Source organism: Callorhinus ursinus, unplaced genomic scaffold (assembly GCF_003265705.2).
Source record: "Callorhinus ursinus isolate GAN/ISIS: 27379988/994484 unplaced genomic scaffold, GSC_fseal_2.0 scaffold6, whole genome shotgun sequence".
Lineage (NCBI taxonomy): Eukaryota > Metazoa > Chordata > Mammalia > Carnivora > Otariidae > Callorhinus > Callorhinus ursinus.
In genome coordinates, this window is record NW_027397068.1 from 14,276,402 (window position 1) to 14,296,272 (window position 19,871).

Here is a 19,871-nt window from a genome sequence, read left to right on the forward strand (position 1 = left end):
CCTGGTGCTCTCTATTTTGGAAGGTTTTAATTATTGATTCCATTTCTTTAACAGATATAAACCAATTCAGATTGTTTATTTCTTCTCATATGTATTTTGGCAAATTGTGTCTTTCAAGGAATTTATGCAAGTCATCTAGGTTATCAAATTTGTGGCATAGAGTTGTTTATAGTATTTCTTCATTACCATTTCATGTCCATAGGATCCATAGTGATGATTCCTCTTTCATTTCTGATATTGGTAATTTGTGTCCCCTCTCTCTTTTTCTTAATTAGTCTGGCTAAAGGCTTATTGATTTTATTGATCTTTGCCAAGAACTACCTTTTAGTTTTATTGATTTTCTCTATTGATACCCTCTTTTCAATTTTATTGATTTCTGCTCTGGTTCTCATTATTTCTTTTCTTCTGCTTACTTTGAATTTAATTTGCTCTACTTTCACTAGTTTCTTAAAGCATAAACTTGGATTCTTGGTTTTAGATTTTTTTCTAACATAGGCATCATGCTATAAATTTCCCTCTAAGCATTGTTTTCACTGCATCTCACAATTTTTTTCCTTTTTTTGGGTGGGGGTTAAGTGAATTTTTATCAGAAAGGGAAGTTGTCAACTTAAACAGCAGCAAATGAAGAATGAATAAGGAAACTTCCTGTTGTCACAGATACACAAGACCTCCATCATATATGATATGGGAGGCATTTCAATTTGTGACCCCCAGCGCAGAAATGCCAGATGCTTTTCCATTCAATCTAGTACTTCTGGATTCCTACCAAAAAGGAATACAGTAAGAGCATGGAGAAGTTTCTTACTGAAAGGAAACCCCCAAAGAAGAGTAAAGGAGGGAATGTAGAAATTAAGAATTATGTAGAACACTTTTTAAACCGTAATGAGCTACATTTTCGGATCTTCACTGTAATACAAAACACAGTCACTTGCTGAACTCGTTTAGATTACTTAAATACTAGATACCTTTTGGTCTTCTACATAAGTGTTTGGAAGTTACTTATGTTTGTATGAAATAAAGGTATGAATACTTTTCTACAGCAGTAACTGCACACCAGGAAGGCCAAGAAAAGCACAAATCAAGGAATGGAGTTTTCCCAAAGCTGCAGTATGAAAAGACTATAAACAGTTGATTCCATCCATGTGAATGGGTTTCTTTGCTATAGGAAATCCAAATTGAATAAGGTAAGGAGATGAGTAAAAAGGTTTCTTGAAGAGAAGAAGGTTGATACCCTATATGCATTTAGTTTTCTGCCCCTTCCCCAGCATCAAATTCTTCTTCACTGTCTGAGGTCCATAATATTAGGTTGTCTCTGAGCAACTGCATGATGAGGGTGTTCTCTTTGTATGAGTCTTCATTCAGTAGATCACAGCGTGAAATGGCCTCATCAAAAGCTTTTTTAGTCAGTGTGCATGCAAGATCTGGGTAATTAAGGATCTCATAGTAAAATACAGAAAAGCTAAGAGCCAGTCCAGGAGGGAGAAGTGTGGGTTGTATCTCTTTTTTGCTTATATCAAAAACCCCTTGGTAAGCATCTTGGGAATTATCTATAGTTTGTTTTCTATCATCACCACATGAAAATTCCGTAAGGTACCAGAAGTAATCTCCCTTCATTTTCAGATAGAAGACCTTACTCTCCAGATTAACTGCATTGGCTATTAAATACTTGTCCAATAATTACAGCACTGTGTTGCAAATGGACCTCAGTTCAGACTCGACTTTCTCCTGATAGTCTTTAATCAGCTGCAAATTCTTGTCAGAGCTTTTCTGCTCGTTGCTCCAGATGACCCTCCAGATGGACCTGCAGTCCCCTATCATGTTCTTATAGGCTCCCTGCAGCAGGTTTCGCTCCTCATTGGACAGCTCAGTGGTCCGCTCAATCACAGCCTTCATGCAGGTGGCCATATCATCCAGGTGCTCTGCCTGCTCAGCCACTTTCGCCTTCTGGATCAGCTCTGCCTTCTCTATGGGGACAGGGAGAGGAGAGTGAGGGCAAGCACCCACCTGGATTGGCCTGAGAGGTGCACCTCTGGCACGAGTCCCACCACCTTGATCCGCTTTTGGCCTTAGCCGAGGACCCTCCAGTCTCCTGAATCTCACAAATTTTGCTAAGTTGTGTTGTTTTCATTTAGTTCAAAATATTTTTAAACTTATCTTGAAATCTATTCTCTGACCAATGTGTTATTTAATAAGATGTTCTTTAATCTTGAGGAATCTGGGGATTTTCCAGTTATCTTTCTGTTATTGATTTAATGTTTTATTCCACTGTGGACTGGAAGCAAACGTTGTATGATTTTTATTCATTTGGACTTGCTAAGATGTGTTTTATGGACCAAAATGTGCTCTATCTTTGTGAATGTTCCATGTGAGCTTGAGAAGAACGAGTATTCTGCTGTTGCTGGATGAAGTTGTCTATAGATGTCCACAATATCCAGTTGATTGGTACTATTGTTGAGCTCAGCTATGTCCTTACTGATTTTCTGCCTGCTGACTATGTCCATTTGTGATATAGTCATGTTGAAGTCTCCAACTATGATAGTGGATTCATCTACTTCTTTAGTATCTATTTTAATGATCCTTGCTTGGCTTCTATACTTTTGATTCACAAATAAGTGTTTGAACAGCGATGTATACTTATCTTCCAGTTGACACTTCTAATTTTAAACATACATGTAATAGATTAGTATTACAGCGTTTTATTTTAACATTTTACTTTTTTATGTTAAAATTGAAGTTGTTAAAAATTAAAACTTTTTAAATAATTTACCTCAAATTTCACAAACAGAAAAAAATAAGATCTTACTTATTTTTATTTTTCATAATTACCATCTTTGATGTCACTAAATCCACTTATGAATAAGAATTGCAAAGAAATTTTCATACCAAGGCAATTCTTTGGTTCATATCAGTCCACTTGGCATGAACCTTCAGTTCTTGTCACTCATTTCCTTATGTCTATAAAAAATAACTGAATAAGTTTCCATCTTCTTTTCCACCTGTGTCTTGGGTTAGCAGGTGGCTCCTCTTCTCATATGGTCCCTTGTATTTATTCTTATTTTATATGTATATATATATATAATACTTATTGAAATTTATTTGTACTCAAATAAATTCAATATATTTAATATGAAGAAGGCTTTTATACCACCAATAAATTCCTCAAAATCTACAAATACTGAATGTCTAAAGCAGTGTACATTTTTGCCAAGTTTTCTTTTTGTCCTCATTGCAAAGGTTTGAAAGTTTCCCAATCTCTTACTTAAATTCCCTCTTGGTTTTACACTTTGTCAATGTAATACCTTAGCAGCATTTCTGCCAATGAATTTCCTACATGAAAAAATTGCCAAGCAAGACTGTGGTTAAGGTCATTTCTTATGAAGTATGGACAAAAGAGATGCTACTCTGTCCACTATAAAAGAAAGTGCCCAAAAGAGAATATAATCATAGCACAGTGGTTTGCAACAGTGACAACAAACATTATATTCATGGCTAAGAAAAAGGTACGTTCATTTGAAGTTTAATATATATGCTTGTTTTCTTGTTCTTCATTAGAAGTACCAAAAGTTAAATATTTTCACTCTACCTCTGTGAAATATAAGTAGAATTTAAAGAAACTGTTAAGAAAAAAGGGCTCCTTAATAGTGCAATTTTAGCAACCAATTCCAAGTTCTATTCATTTTTGTGAATTCAATTTTTATGTAAATTCTAGTTAGTTAACATATATGGTAAAATTGGTTTTCGGTGTAGAATTTAGTGATTGATCACTTGCATATGACATGCAGTGCTCATCTCAACAAGTGCCCTCCTTAATACCCATTACCCACTTAGCCCATTCCCTGCTCACCTCCCTCCATCAAACTTCAGTTTGTTCTCGGTCGTTAAGAGTCTCTTATGGTGGGCGCCTGGGTGGCTCAGATGGTTAAGCTTCTGCCTTCGGCTCAGGTCATGATCCCAGGGTCCTGGGATCGAGTCCTGCATTGGGCTCCCTGCTCCTTGGGAGCCTGCTTCTCCCTCTGCCTCTCTCTCTCTCTCTCTCTCTGTCTGTCTCTCATGAATAAATAAATAAAATCTTAAAAAAAAAGTCTCTTATGGTTTGCTTCCCTCTTTCTCCCTTTTGTTTTTCTTTTCCCTATGTTTACCTGTTTTGTTTCTTAAATTACACATATGGGTGAAATCATATGGTATTTGTCTTTCTCTAACAGACTTATTTCGCTTAGCATAATACACTCTAACTCCATCCATGCCATTGCAAATGGCAAGACTTCTTTCTTTCTGATGGCTGAGAATATTCCATTGTGTATATATATATACACCACATCTTCTTTATCCATTCATCAGTTGATGGATATTTGGGCTTTTTCTGTAATTTGGCTATTGTTGATAGTGCTACTATAAACATTGGGGTTTATGTGCCCTTCAAATCAGTATTTTTGTGTCCTTTGCATAGTGCAGTTGCTGGGTCCTAGGGTAGCTCTATTTTCAACTTTTTGAGGAAACTTGATACTGTTTTCCAGAGTGGCTGCGCCAGTTTATATTCCCACCAACAGTGTAAGAGGGTTCCCCTTTCTCTGCATCCTCCCCAACATCTGTCGTTTCCTGTGTTGTTAATTTAGCCATTCTGACCAGTGTGAGGTGGTATCTCATCATGGTTTTGATTTTTATTTCCCTGATAATAGTGATGTTGAACATATTTTCATATGTCTGTTAGCCATCTATATGTCTTCTTTGGAAAAATGTCTGTTCATGTCTTCTGCCCAAGTTCTATAATTTTTGACCGGTATTTAAATTGTGGGCTATTGCTCCAAATACAAGCTTAGTCCATGGATATGCTTTCCTGTTATTAAAACAGTGACTTTAAATTGGGCATAAACTGATTAAGTGGTAACACTTTAACATAACGAGGCTATAGATTATAGAAGTCCAGAGCATGATCGCTGGAGCCAGATTATCTGGATTTGCTCATCTATAAAAGGAAAACGACTACAGTAATTCCCTCACAGGAGGTTCTAGGGATTACATGGGTTCATACTGCTGAAGTGTGCTGAAGAGTGTGTGGGAAATATTGAGTGCTTGTTAACTGCTAACTCTCCTTTCGAATGCTGCAAGTGGTACGAGTTAGGAAGCAAGGAGGAAAGAGTCAATAATTCCAAACCTAGTGCTATGAAATAGGCAGATGCTCAGATCCACCTCCAAACAGAAACGTTTCATTCTCCTAATAAAGACTGAAGTAATCATGAAGACAGGTTGCCAATTATTGCAAGAGAGATTATTTTGGATTATCCATGTAGGCCTGACATAATCAGTCACAAAGGTCCTCATTGGGATAGAAAGAGGGGTCAGAGTCAGAGAAAGTGACATGGTGATTGACGAAGAGTCCAAGAGAGAAAAAAATTGAAGATGCTACAATTACCTTTGAAGATGAGGAAGTAGTCAGGAGCTATGGCTTGCAGGATGCCCTTAGAAGCTAGAAGAGTCAAGAAAGCAACTTCTCCCCTAGCGCCTCTATGAGAACAGTCCTGCTGACACCTTGGTTTTAGTCCTTCTGGCCTCTAGACCCATAAAATAAATTTATGGTGTTTGAATCCATTGAATTTTTGGTAATTTGTTATAGATGCACTAAGAAACTAACACAATTGGCCATCAAGAAAAGAAGCTTGGGGGAGCCTGGGTGGCTCAATCAGTTAAGCGTCTGCCTTTGGCTCAGGTCATGATCCCAGGGTCCTGGGATCGAGTGTCTCTTCAGACTCCCTGCTCAGTGGGGAGTCTTCTTCTCCCTATGTCTCTCCCCCCTTGCTTGTGCTCTCTAACTCTCTCTCTCAAAAGAAAGAAAGAAATGAAAGAAAATAAATAAAGGAAAGAAGCTTGGATGTACACATTCCTACACAAACACACACACACAGACTAGGGCTATCACATCATTGACTAATGCTAATCACCAGTTCCTTGGTAGGAAATAGCTAAGATAGTACTCACTGTATATTCTTTGCACATTGTTCTAAGTGTGGTAGGATAAAAGGAAAAACTCTTTTATCCTTATTAACAAAGTGTTCTGTTGACTTTCACCAGGTCACGATGAATTATAACAATAACCTATGGTGTGTGCACAATTCCTGAGCAGTGAACCATGTTTCTAGTTTTCTAAGTGTGCACTGGACTTTAAGGTCTGCAAAGCTAAAGTTCATGCTTTATTCCTCTTTCTACTCCTAAAACCTAGCTCAGATTATGGCACTGAATAAGGTCTCATTCAAAGTTTGTTGCACTCAATTGAACAATGTAATAAAAGTAAACAGTATTTCTTCTATGACTTTTTGTTCCATCATTCTTAGTATTATATATATTTTCTTACATGTGTATGCCTATCTAGGTGTGTGTGAATGTATGGGTGTGTGCACTCCCTGTCAGCAGATGATGTTTGCGGCTTTTTCTTCTGTAGTAGTAAAGGATTTCTTGCTTTATGACAATATTTCACATTTATTTGATGCCTGACCAGAAATATGAATGAGGCCTCTGTTCATGATTTAGGGGAAAGGAAAGCAAACTGGTTTTCAACAGAATCTTGCTCACACAGCATTGAGAACAGCATATTGATATCGATGCTAATTATAAATTAAATGACATTGGATGATGATGACAATAAAATAAAATTATTCCTCTTAGTTATGTCTTACTTACAGAGTCTGTGAACAAAAATGGAAAGCCCAAATGTTACAAGTGAAAAAAAATCTCACGAATTAAAAAAAATGGATTGATTAAATGTATTAATGTTCAGCTAATATATATTCTAATCCACACTAAACCCTTAAGCACAAATGTCTAAGTTATTAAAGACACATGGTGGTAAACTGTGCACGATTATTTTCTGGTAATCTAACCGCCCAAGTAGCTTGAAAGTGGAATGTAACAAACGAGATTAGCCTTCTCATCTGAGTGCTAAATATCTTATTGCTCTCCAGAGCAGCCAAGGAAATCTCAAGGTCTCCTATAGCTGGGCAAGAAGAGGAGGTAGAGTCAACCCAAAACATTGACATTTTTAGTGCATCACTTCCTTCTGCTAAGAACTGTCTAACAGCTATCTCATTTTCTCCATTAAAATCCCAGTTCTGGTCACTCTATTCTATCTTCAGCAATAAGCAAGTAATTAATCAAACCCCAAGGAATACTTAAAAGGAGTCCCTTTATAAGCCTGTGTCTGTGGTGTAAGTATAGGTCTTCTCTATCCTGCCATTTTTCTTGAGCCTTCCATCCTCACATATGTGCAGAGACCATAACTGTCATCAGGAAGAAATGGGAACAGGTTTCTGAAAGGGTTCCAAGACATTCTGCCCTCCCAGACCTTTCCTCCATTGCCCTTCTTGAAATTCTGCTTTGTTTCTCCTTATAACCTTCCTTTCTATCCTTTTGAATGCAGCTTGATTAAACATTCTCTAGATGTCAGTCTCTTCTGGGCCACAGTTTTCTGGAACAAAAATTCTAAGGAAAGAATTGGGGCTGCTGTTGCTATTTTTTGTTTGCATTTAAACCAGTTTTATAATAAGGTATTATCCAAAGAGCTTGAATACAAATCTATAAGCCACTAAAAATAGTGGAAAAATGAGAATAAAGCTTATTTTCAAAAAGACCAAAATAAAGCACAGCACAAAGAAGAGACAATAAAGTGGTAGCCAAACATAAAAAAAAAAATTCTATTTTGGCACCGTAATCTGGATGGACAATTTTTTATTTTATTTATTTATTTATTTTTAAATATTTCATTTATTAGAGAGAGAGCACAAGTGGGGGTTGGGCAGCAGGGCAGAGGGAGAGGGAGAAGCAGGCTCCCCGCTCAGCATGGAGCCCAATGTGGGGCTCAATCCCAGGACCCTGGGATCATGACCCGAGCCGAAGGCAGACGCTTAACTGAGCCACCCAGGTGCCCCATGGATGGACAATTTTTTAAACTAACACATACATGGGGAACAAACAATATTTCATTCAATTTGAATGCTGAAGTGTGGGTACAGTTGAAGAAATTACCCAGAGACCTGCAGTCAGAGGCTGGAGGGATGAACTGACCTGCATGGCACGGAGCAGGCAGATGGCCCCCATAGGCTCAGCCCCACCCCTACATTCTGCTCTCACAGGTATGTGCCCCGGGGCTGGGGGTGGAGTGATGTTTAGTAGTCCCTCATTTCTTCATCGAACTAACCTAATTTGGAGCACAGTGCAAATGAAATTATTTTATCACATTTTTTATGTACAAAAGCCAATGTGCATTTGATACAGTGCTCCCTAGAGAACTAAAATTAAAAAACGTTCACTACTATTTACGTGTTAAAATGACCACCAAACGTGTTTAAAGGAAAAGACATTCTTAAAAATTCGATTAAGAAAACAGTACCATCTTAGAGAGCAGTACTTCTTTACACAGTTATATATGCACACATGTATGATATATAATTCACGTATATTTGATGCTTTTTAAAGTTACCTAAGAGATTAAGTGCTAGGCAGAGTCTCAGCCTGCATCTCTCTCCATCCCACTCCACTAGCATGTGTTCCAATATCACTGGGAGCATCTTGCTCCCTGAAGATGAACCTAAGGTTTAAATTACCCATTTTTCAGAAAGCATGACCCCTACAGACCACCCAACTGCTTCTTTTAGTGCTCAGTGACAAATCAGTGATTAATTCTCTAGCACGACTTTCAAAAGAACTGTTAAGAGGGCATGGTAGCAGAGGAGGAGCAAGATGGGGGAGGAGTAGGAGACTTAAATTTCGTCTGGTCCCAGGAATTCAGCTGGATAGGGATCAAACCATTCTGAACACCTACAAACTCAACAGGAGACCGAAGAAAGGAATAGCAACAACTCTCTGAACAGAAAAGTGACCACTTTCTGGAAGTTAGGTCATGCGGAGAAGTGAATTCGAGGCGGTATTCGGGAGGATAGACGGCGGGGGAGGGGCCTCTGCTGGCCGCTTCTGGCAAGTGATAGAGCCGCGGAGCACAAAATCGGACCTTTTAGAAGTTGGCTCCGCTGAGGGACGTTGCTCCAGTGGCTAAGCTGGGGGTGGACCCTCTCTGGGACAGTGTGGTCTCAGGACCCTCGGGGTCACAGAAAGACCAGGGGTGACTGAGTGAGGCAGAGCTCCCAGGTATCAGAGCGGGGAAGCCAGCTGCAGAGACGGAGCCGAGGCGCGGGCTCTCAGCTCGGCGTTGCCATAAACCGTGATCCGCGGCCCAGTCGGGCCACTACTCCTCCAGCAGGGACCCAACAAGTGGCAGATCCGGGGAGACTCCCCTTCCTCCCCTGGGAGGAGTGGCGTGGGAGCGCACCGCAGGGATCTGCTGGGTTTGGAGATTCCACACGGGGTCGTGAGCCAAAGATAGAAATGCTCGGTCACAGGCTGGGTGAGCACGGAGTGCGGCCAGAGAATGGGGAGATGGGAGTGACTGACTGCTTTTCTCTGGGGGCGTACTGAGGAGTGGGGCCCCGAGTTCTCGGCTCCTCCCAGGAGGAGATTGGGAGGCCACCCTTTTCACTCTCGACCTCCAAAGCTGTATGGAAAGCTTGCTGGGAACAAAAGCTCCTGAGAGCAAACCCGAGTAGATTACTTAGCCTGGCCCCGGGCAAGGGCGGTACAATTCCTCCTCTGGCAAAACATCTGAGGATCACTGCAACAGGCCCCTCCTCCAGCCAGCCAAGACCAAGTTTACCCATCAATGAGAACAGCAAAACTCCAGCTCTAGGGGAATACAGCTATACAATTCATGGCTTTTATCCCCCTGATTCTTTAGTCTTTCAAAGTTAATTTTTTATTATTCTTTTTCTAATTTTTTGAATTTTTCTTTTTCCCTTTTTCAACTAACATCTTATCAATCCCTTTTTTAAAAACCTTTTTTTTTTCAGTTTTAGTCATATTCTATCCCTTCATAGTAGTTAACCTTATTTTTGGTATATATATAAGTTGTTCTCTCTTTAAAATTTTGGGATACAGTTTCTTCTAACAGACCAAAATATTCCCTAAATCTTTAGTGTATGGCTTTGTTCCAGTCTCCTGCCTGATCACATTCTCTCCCTTTTATTTAAAAAAAATTTCTCTTCTTTCTTTTTTCAACCAACTTCTTATCTTATCAATTCCTTTTATAAAATCTTTTGTAATTTTCATCTTTACAGTCACATTCCATCCCTTCATCGTATTTACCCTTATTTTTGTACATATATAAGTTTTTCTTTCTTTAAAATTTTGGGAGGCAGTTTCTTCTAACAGACAAAAACACACCCAGAATCTAATGTGTGGCACTGACCTATTCAACAGCCTGATCATATTTGATCATATTCCTTTTTTTTCTTTTCTTTTTCCGTTTTTCTTTCTTTTCCTTTCTTTTCCCCGGTTCCAGGTCTCTTCTGACTCGTTTAGTGTATATTTTTCTGGGGTCATTGTTACCCTTATAGCATTTTGTTTTCTCATTCATCTATTCTCCTCTGGACAAAATGATAAGATGGAAAAAATCACGTCAAAAAAAGAACAAGAGGCAGTACCGACTGCCAGAGACCTAATCAATATGGACATTAGGAAGATGTGGGAAATAGAGTTTAGAATGACGATTATAAAGATACTAGCTGGGCTTGAAAAAAGCATGGAAGATACTAGAGAAACACTTTCTGGAGAAATAAAAGAACCAAAATCTAACCAAGTCAAAATCAAAAAGGATATTAATGAGGTGCAATCAAGAATGGAGGCTCTAACTGCTAGGATAAATGAGGCAGAAGAGAGAATTAGTGATATAGAAGACCAAATGATGGAGAATAAAGAAGCTGAGAAAAAGAGTGATAAACAACTACTGGATCACAAGGGCAGAATTCGAGAGATAAGTGATACCATAAGATGAACAATATTAGAATAATTGGGATCCCAGAAGAAAAAGAAAGAGAGAGAGGGGCAGAAGGTATATTGGAGCAAATTATAGCAGAGAACTTCCCTAATTTGGGGAAGGAAACAGGCATCAAAATCCAGGAGGCACAGAGAACCCCCCCCTCAAAATCAATAAAAATAGGTCAGCACCCCAGCATCTAATAGTAAAACTTATGAGTCTCAGAGACAAAAAGAAAATCCTGAAAGCAGCTTGGGACAAACAGTCTGCAACCTACAATGGTAGAAATATTAGATTGGCAACAGACCTATCCACAGAGACCTGGCAGGACAGAAAGGACTGGCATGATATATTCAGAGCACTAAACGAGAAAAATATGCAGCCAAGAATACTATATCCAGCTAGGCTGTCATTGAAAATAGAAGGAGAGATAAGAATCTTCCAGGACAAACAAAAACTAAAGGAATTTGCAAACACAAAACCAGCCATACAAGAAATATGGAAAGGGGTCCTCTAAGCAAAGAGACAGCCAAAAAGTAACATAGACCAGAAAGGAACAGAGACAATATACAGTACAGTCACCTTACAGGCAATACAAGGGCACTAAATTCATATCTTTCAATAGTTACCCTGAATGCAAATGGGCTAAATGCCCCAATCAAAATCCAGTCAGATTGGATTAAAAAAAAAAAAAGACCATCAATATGCTGTCTGCGAGAGACTCATTTTAGACTCAAAGACACCTCCAGATTGAAAGTGAGGGGGCGGAAAACCATTCACCATATTAATGGACACCAAAAGAAAGCTGGGGTGACAATCCTCATATAAGACAAATTAGATTTCAAACCAAAGACTATAATAAGAGTGAGGAAGGACACTATATCCTACTTAAAGGGTCTGTCCAACAAGATCTAACAATTGTAAATATCTATGCCCCTAACATGGGAGCAGCCAATTATATAAGGCAATTAATAACAAAATCAAAGACAACAATATTCTATTGTTGTATCAACAACAATACAATAATAGTACGGGACTTTAACACCCCCTCACTGAAATGGACAGATCATCTAAGCAAAAGATCAACAAGGAAATAAAGACTTTAAATGATGCACTGGACCAAATGGACTTCACAGATATATTCAGAACATTCCATCCCAAAGCAATGGAATACACATTCTTCTCTAGTGCCCATGGAACATTCTCCAGAATAGATCACATCCTAGGTCACAAATCAGGTCTCAACTCTTACCAAAAATTGGGATCATTCCCTGCCTATTTTTGGACCACAATGCTTTGAAACTAGAACTCTATCACAAGAGGAAAGTTGGAAAGAATTCAAATACATGGAGGCTAAAAGCTAAAGAGCATCCTACTAAAGAATGAATGGGTCAACCAGGAAATTAAAGAAGAATTAAAAAAATTCATGGAAACCAATGAAAATGAAAACACAACTGTTCAAAATCTTTAGGATGCAGCACAGGCAGTCCTAAGAGGAAAGTATATAGCAGTACAAGCCTTTCTCAAGAAACAAGAAAGGTTTCAAATACACAACCTAACCCTACACCTAAAGGAGCTGGAGAAAGAACAGCAAATAAAGCCTAAACCCAGCAGAAGAAGAGAAATAATAAAGATCAGAGCAGAAATCAATGAAATAGAAACCAAAAGAACAGTAGAACAGACCAACGAAACTAGGAGCTGGTTCTTTGAAATAATGAATAAGATTGATAAAACCATGGCCAGACTTATCAAAAAGAAAAGAGAAGGACCCAAATAAATAAAATCATGAATGAAAGAGGAGAGATCACAACCAACAGCAAAGAAATACAAACAATTATAAGAACATATTATGAGCAACGATATGCTGACAAAGTAGGCAATCTGGAGGAAATGGATGCATTCCTGGAAACATATAAACTACCAAAACTGAACCAGGAAGAAATAGAAAACCTGAACAGATCCATAACCAGCAAGGAAATTGAAGCAGTAATCAAAAATCTCCCAACAAACAAGAGCCCAGGGCCAGGTGGCTTCCCAGGGGAATTCTACCAAACATTTAAAGAAGAATTAATAGTTATTCTTCTGAAACTGTTCCAAAAAAAATAGAAATGGAAGGAAAACTTCCAAACTCATTTCATGAGGCCAGCATTACCTTGATCCCAAAATCAGACAATGACCCCATCAAAAAAGAGAATTACAGCCTAATATCCCTGATGAACATGGATGCAAAAATTCTCACCAAAATACTAGCCAATAGGATCCAACAGTACATTAAAAGGATTATTCACCACGACCAAGTGGGATTTATTCCTGGGCTGCAAGGCTGGTTCAACATCCGCAAATCAATCAACGTGATACAATACATTAATAAAGGAAATAACAAGAACCATATCATCCTCTCAATAGATGCAGAAAAAGCATTTGACAAAGTACAGCATCCTTTCTTGATCAAAACACTTCAGAGTATAGGGATAGAGGGTACATACCTCAATATCATAAAAGCCATTTATGAAAACTGAAAGCTTTCCCCCCCTCACTTCTTCTTTAAATGTTTGGTAGAACTCCCCTGGGAAGCCACCTGGCCCTGGGCTCTTGTTGTTGGGAGAATTTTGATTACTACTTCAATTTCCTTGCTGGTTATGGATCTGTTCAGGTTTCCTGATCTCAGCTGTGGATCTGGATGTGCTAGTTCCAAACTTCTGGAAAGATAGGGGTGGACAGAAGTAGAGTGAAAGGGGGATGAAGGATCCAGTCAGATGCAAAGGTGTTGCAACTAAACTTGTAATTGCTGGCAGGAAAGTTTGACTTTTCGAGTTTGACAAATCAGCAAAGAGCTTCCTGGAGATTCCCCATAGAAAAGTTCAAGAAGTCCAGGGACTACAGGGACCATGTAGGTACTGAAAATGAGGGAAGGGGGCCAGATGTAAGTAGTGGTACCTAAGATGAGCTGGAGAGCTCATGCCTGTCTAGAAGTGGCAGCCTTTTTTTCTGGCCCAGCAGATTTTTGCCCACAATTCACAGATTTTCTTTTTCCCAAGAGAAGAAGAAATCTGCATCTGGATGTGAAAGTTCCTGTTCTTTTTTTTTTTTTTTTTAATTGGTTACTTATGTGGTTTTAAGAACAAATACACAAATACTATTATTTCTCGAATACTGTGCAGGAGAAATAAATCGCCTCCCTAAGATGAATGTTAAACAAGGGTCACCATTTTGCTGTCCCATTCCTATTTAGAAAGGGTATTATTTTTGCCCAGGAGAGAGAGTGGAGTCTGGATAAGTGGGCACCTGACAGGAAATTACCAGAACATCAGCCATGCCCTCAGCAATCTCAATTCTGGCTCTGTTTTTGTTTTTTGGTGCCATCTGCTGAGACCCCGCATTGCATTTGTCAGTTTTATCTACATTCCTATTTCTTTTTGGGTAACTGCTTAATCCATACTGTGTGCAAATAGTGTTGGTGGGAGAATAAATCAAACTACCTTGGCCTCATCTTATGAAAAGCCAAAAAACTTCTTCCACCAGATCCTATCTCTCACCCTCTCATTGCCCGGGAAGAGTTAAAGGGTGAACATCTTACATCACCTGGCCAGTTCAACTTTCTGTCCTGAGATTTTACATTTCAGTAATGTAAGGATAATAAACAAAACCAATAAATAAATGTTGAGCCCTAGTGAATCTATTAAGTGATCTCTTCTGTGAAGACCTTTGATAACTATCTGGTCTCTGCCTTTCTCATGGTTCTTCAGCCTTCTATTCCAGCCATTCCAGCCATACTCAAAAAAAAAAAAAAAAAAAAGAAGAGAGAGAGAGAAAGAACAATCTGTTTGATCCAGGTTCCCAGGTCCCCTAGAGTTTATTTCAGTTGCTTGCAACCAAAGAGTCCTAGCCGCTACACTCCCAGTGGAATCAACAGAACGGTGGAGAAGAGGAGGACACTCCACCCAGGATTCTACTGACCCTTTGGTAGATATGTTCTTTTGTGCTTATAACCATGGTCTTCAGCCCCTTCTCAAAGGACGCTGCTGCACAATTTCCACTTGTATTGTCAGCAGGGATGCTTTCCCTGAGAACTGTCAAACTCTGCTCTACCAAAGCACTCAAAACTGGAGCCTCTCCCGCCAGACTTATAAAGAAATGAGAGAAATGTAGAAGGATTAAGAAGGTGACAAGGGGCAGAAGAACCTCTCATATCCTGCCCATCTCTGTTTTTCCCTCTGGCCTCTGGGAGACTCAGCATTAACTAGGCAATGAGCCTCATAGGGAGGATTCCCAAGTCATTACAACCATGGGTTTTGCAGAGATAAGACTAGAGTTCACACTCTAAGTTTGCCACTTACTAACTTCGAACCACAGGGTAAGTTACTTCAGATCTGAAGCCATTTTTCTCATCCACAAAGGAGAAAAATAATTCCTATTCCATCTCACTCAGATATTCTGAGAACTGGATGGCATGACGTTCGTAAATGCTTATCATAGGGCCCAGAACACCATAAGGAATAATAAATGAATGTGCAAGGACATATAAGCTCCAAGAAATTGACAGCTTCTATAAAGTAGTTAAGTACAGAGCTAAAAGCTAAAGGTTTGGAGAAAATTATAGTTCCTTTTATGAGCTCAGTCTAGTAGGATCATTCCCACAGTCATTAATGCGATAGAGAAAGAGGCTAACAAAAACAAAGTTTTCCTGGAGCAAGAACAGAACTGACTTGGTAGTTAAGGACTTATTTCTCAGAACCTATTCACAGAGTATTATTTTATTATGTTGTTTTCACAATTATATTTTTTAAATAAATCACTTTAAAAATGAAAATGTTAATAGCTGTCTTTGATGAATTTGGCTAAAGAGAATGTACTAAGTTGTTTCTAAAATTTAGCTACATATTATCACGTGTGGGCCTCTTAAAACAACTGATGCCCAGGACCCACCCTAAAGCAATCAAATCAAAATCTTTGGGATGGGACCCAGACATTAAGATTTTCATTTTTATTTTTAAGATTTATTTAATTGGGGGGGAGAGGCAGATGGAGAGAATCTCAAGCAGACTCCTCACTGAACTTGGAGCCCACCTCCGAGTTCATGGCGCTCAATCCCACCACCCATGAGGTCATCACCTGAGCCAAAACCAAGAGTTGGTCGCTTAACCTAAGCCTGAGCCACCCACGCACCCCCAGTATTAGGATTTTTAAAAACTCCCCAGGTGTTATACTAAGGTGAGAAAAGGGAAAATATTTTCACCATCATAGAGAAAGTAGGAAATTTCAGAAATCAATGAGAAGTGAGAAGTGAAAGTAATTTCAAAACCAAAGTCACCTGATTTTGAATGACAAACTTTAGGTGGTTCTAAAACCAGTGGAACAAGCCACAGAAAAGTTATGATAAATGGAAAACATTCTTGTCATATGATAGTATAAATGTTCTGTAAACATCTGTGTTAGACAGGTTGTAATGGTAAATACAAAGCTGAAATGCAATTAAACTTGTCTACAAAACACAAGTATGACTTTGATTCAGTAATTTATAGTTTCATCTCTATTTGAAAATCAAATCTAACTAAATATTCCTAATGGCAGTCTTTCCCCTTCACTTAAAATCAGGGTTTCTCAACCCTAGCACTATGGACATTTGGGGTCAGTAATTCTTCTGGTGGCGCCTATCCTGTGCATTGTAGGATACTTAGCAGCATCCCTGGCTTCTACCAGTTAGATGCCAGCATCACCACCACCCCCAGTTCTGACAGCTGAAATGTCTCCAGATCTGACCTACCTTGTTTTCCCTGGGGGCAAAATCATGCTGCTTAAGAACCAGTGTGTTAAGCAGACTACCACACACATGCAACTTCAATCAGTATTTGCCTTAACTGGTTACATTTAAACACATTTCCTGGATTCAAAATGAGAAATGAGGAAACAAAGATTGATTTCAATTTAAACAATGTTTACTTCAAAAAAAATTATAGAGGAATCGCAAGAAAATTTTAGAACCAAGCCCTTCTAAGGAAGAAGACTGCGGGCTGCATAAAACGCTTGGCCTTGAGTATCTCTGAAAGAAACAATATGGATTGTAAGGGGAAGAAAAATGGCTTGGTATGTGGTCTACATCTGAATGGCTATGAGAGCAGAAGTAGGGGAGATGCTTCGCTCGATTCTTTTCACCTCAGACCAGCTTTTCGGTGATCAGGGCACCAGATGCCTCTATTACAGCTGTAATATCATCCATTGGACCCCATAGCTGGATCAAATTTTAGTTGTATCTGGTGTGGATTATTGACCTCAGTTCAATAAACATGCAAATGAGTATCTATTAAGTGCCCAAAATTATACTAAGTGCTAGGAATGCCAACACGAATACAAAATATTGCTGAACTTTAAAGACTTCACATTCTATCAGAGTAAGACCATAATTCACAACTTAAAATCTCTACCATTGTGTAATTTTTAAAATATGAAATGTAAAGGTTATTAAAAAGATATGAAGATTTAATCAATCTTGTAAAAACTGGATTTAGCGGTGATATTTATCTGGAAGATGAGTTTGGACTCTGAGGGAAGGGTTAACCTTTGCTGATCACCTATTTGTTATGTTCCAAATAGCGATTCATTTTGCTCTCACATAATAGTGCAAAGTGATAATGATTATCTCTGTTTTAAAAAGAGAACATTGAAATGCAGAGAAGCCAACTAACTTATCTAAGATCACTCAGGATTTCAACCTGCATCTTTCTGATGTCAAAACCCACATTTTTTTTTTAAGATTTTATTTATTCATTTGTCAGAGAGAGAGAGAGAGAGCACAAGCAGGGAGAGCTGAAGGCAGAGGGAGAAGCAGTCTCTCCACTGAGCAAGAGCCTGATGCAGGACTTGATCTCAGGACCCTAGGATCGTGACCTGAGCCGAAGGCAAATGCTTAACCGACAGTGCCACCCAGGCAACCCAAAACCCAGAATTAAAAAAAAAAAAAATTATTTAGAATTAACTGCAAACATACAGAAAGTGGCAAAAATAAGAAAGCATATAAATACCCATTACCAATACTAATACACTACCTGGACTCCCCTCTTATTAAGAGTTTGCCCCATTTGCTTTGTCATGATCTCTCACTCTTTATATACACTGTATACTATAAATATATAAATATAGAGAGATTAATAATATATAAATTAGTATATAAATATGAATAATAAATAATATATCTATACATTATATATCTATAGAAATCTATCTTTCTATAGGTATCTATGTATCTATAATATATAACATTATATAATATAATATTGAATATATATATATAATATTTTCCCTGAACATTTGAGAGTAAGTTGCATACAAAGTGGTCATTTACCCTAAATTCCTCAATATGTCTTTCTGACAAATAAGGATATTCTCTCTTACGTAACCACATACAGATATCTACTTCAGTAAATTTTAACTTTAATATAGTGCTTTTGTATAATTTCACAACTATATTCCAATTTTTAAAAATTGATCCCATAATGATCTTTATAGTAAAATTTCCCTTTAGGATCCAGTTTAGGATCAGGTATTATATTTAGTGGGCATGCTTATTTTTTTCTCTTTTGATCTGGAACATTTCCATAACCTTCCTTTGTTTTTTGCTTTTGCTTGTCATGACATTGGCATTTTTGAGGGAGATAGCCTTCTCCCCACTTCCTAGAACATTCCTCATTTGGGGTTTGCCTGAAGTTTCTTCATGAGTAGATTCAGATGCATTGCTGGCTGAAATGCTGTCATAGTGAGGGGTCTCCTTCCCAGAGCATTACATGGCAGCTACATCATACCCTTCTTTACGAAATGTCCATTTCCTAATTTATAAATTAGGGTTATTGAATATATAAAAGAAAAATGTGTATTTTTCTCTTATATTTGTACTGATGTGCATGTGTATCTATTAGATATTCATTAGTGCTATTTCCTTCCTTCTCATAATTATCTTTAATCTCTTTTGGCTTAATTTCTAGGCCAAAAAAAAAAAAAATCACATACTTTTAGGCCAAACCTTGGTAAATCTTTCTCCATATATAAGTAGTTACCTCTATTATGTCCCAGAATTGTACAGTATGGACAACTTTACATAATCACTACAACATTTAATTTCTAGAAATCACATAATTAAGACTAAGAAAATCTCACCTAGTTTCCTCCTTAGGACTTCCAAGTCCCATGATGATCAACTGTGGGGACATCATTTTCCTTCAGGGCCAATTGCAAGTTCTATCAAGGAAGATGTGGCCTATTCCCCAAATGCTGTGTGAAATTAATACAACACTTCTCAAAAATGGTGTTATTTTCTTTCCTGACACTCATCTGAAAAGCTCTGAATGGGCCCCTCACTCAGGCTGCTGACACTGGGGCAGACCTGACTGGCACCATAATCCCAACCCTGGCAGGTCACACACAAAGCAGAGTCAGCCAGATTCCAGAATCCCGAGGTGGAGACCTCAAGTGCCAAGCAGAACTACCTGGACAATATAATCTCAAACTGAGCACCATGCATACACAGCAGACCATCTCCAGCTGAGTCACAGCTTAAATAACAAACTCAGATACAGTCAGCTCCTCAGCCACATTCAGAGACCTTGCTTTCCTAATATGGGACAGCGGGGGGTTACAATCTTCTCCGTTGAAAAGACCCACTCCATTTCTCCTATTGCACTCCTCATTTTCAAGAGCCTTCCTAAACTCCATGGTAGATTAAGCTCTCTGCTTGGCAGTAAAACTTTTTATTTCCATTCAGTGTTCAATCTTTGGTTGCTGTCATCTTTTTTTTTTTCTTTAATATACATCTATATACTAAAGCCTGCTTACTGCAAATACTATGATTCTCTTGGCCTGAAGCCTTTTTCTTGAACACGGGAGCATGTTCAGCTCCCACACAGGGCAAACTCTAAGTCCCCAAGAATTAATATTCCCCAGATCGGCCCTTGACCAGTAATGGATAAGGTATTAGTGACAAATATCTTAACTTCTACCTCCTTGGGTAACTCTGAAGCATGTTTTGTAC

The 19,871-nt window shown here is 38.6% G+C and overlaps 1 pseudogene; it reads right to left on the reverse strand.

Moving 5' to 3' along the window:
• Window positions 1–1,242: 1,242 nt before the first annotated feature.
• LOC112819428 (14-3-3 protein theta pseudogene) lies at window positions 1,243–19,555 on the reverse strand (annotated as a pseudogene).
• Window positions 19,556–19,871: the final 316 nt, after the last annotated feature.